General features: G+C 32.6%; 1 pseudogene; it reads left to right on the top strand.

The window, feature by feature from the left end:
- The first annotated feature begins 890 nt into the window (after positions 1-890).
- Positions 891-1009, top strand: LOC111735119 (annotated as a pseudogene).
- The last annotated feature ends 180 nt before the right edge of the window (positions 1010-1189 follow it).

Here is a 1189-nt window from a genome sequence, read left to right as displayed (position 1 = left end):
ATATTTAACAAAAATAAATTTTAAAATCAATGATCTAGGGTACTAGATTTATCAGGATGACCACTCCGTAAGTTATATAAATGTTTGATCACTATGTTGTAAACCGGAAACTAATATAATATTGTATGTCAACTATAACTGAAAAAATATATTATAAAAAAAAACAATGATCTAAACTTTCACCTTAAAAGCTAGAAAAAGTGAAGCAAATTAAAACCCAAAATAAGGAGGAAGGATGAAATTTAAAAAAAGAGCTCAAATCATGAAACAGAAAATAGATAAACCACAGAGAAAAATCAACAAAATCAAAAGTTGATTATTGGAAAGGACTGATAAACTTGATAACCCCTAGCTAGACTATTCAAACAAGGAAAAGGAGAAAGTGCATCCAACGTCAAGAATGAAAGAGGGAATGTCATTACAGATCCTACTAACATTAAAAGGAAATACTGTTTCATAAAATGTATAATTTACTTTCGAGCTGATAAATTTGACAAGTTAGATGAAAAGGACAGATTCCTGGAAAGACACAAATTACCAAAACAGGCATAAAAAGAAACAGAAGATCTGAACAGTCCTATATCTATTCTTTTAAAAATTGAATCCTTAATTCAGAACCTTTTCACAAAAAACAAAATACCAGACCCAGTGGTGAATTCTATCAAATATTTAAGGAAGAACATCAATTGTACACAAACTTTTCTATAAAAGAAAGGAAGAAAAAACACTGCTGGTAGAAGTGTAAAATGGTAAACACATCTTGGAATTTGTTCTGTCAGTTTCTTGCGTTAAACATAAACCTATCTTATTACCCAGCAATTCCATTTCTAGGTCGTCACCCACAACAACATGTGTGCCACAAAAAGCCCTGCACAAGAATGTTCATAGCAGTGTATAGCCATGCTGCCCTGAACAAGCCAGATCCCATCTGATCTCAGAAGCTAAGCAGGGTCGGGTGTGGTTAGTACTTGGATGGGAGACCACCTAGGAAGACCAGGTGCTATAGGCGTAAAAAATAAAAAAATAAGGGATTGTAAGTGGACAAGGTCCTTGCAATCTGTGAGGTCAACTAAGGGTTGCCTCATCTTAAAAAAAAAAAAAAAAAAAGTTCATACTAGCTTTAGTCATAACATGAAAACTAGAAACCCTTTCCACAATAATTATATTACAGTATATCCATATAATTGAA

The sequence above is a fragment of the Pteropus vampyrus genome, unplaced genomic scaffold (genome assembly GCF_000151845.1).
Source record: "Pteropus vampyrus isolate Shadow unplaced genomic scaffold, Pvam_2.0 Scaffold15526, whole genome shotgun sequence".
NCBI lineage: Eukaryota > Metazoa > Chordata > Mammalia > Chiroptera > Pteropodidae > Pteropus > Pteropus vampyrus.
The sequence above is the reverse complement of the archived record's forward strand: the minus strand, read 5'-3'. Positions and strand labels throughout refer to the sequence as shown.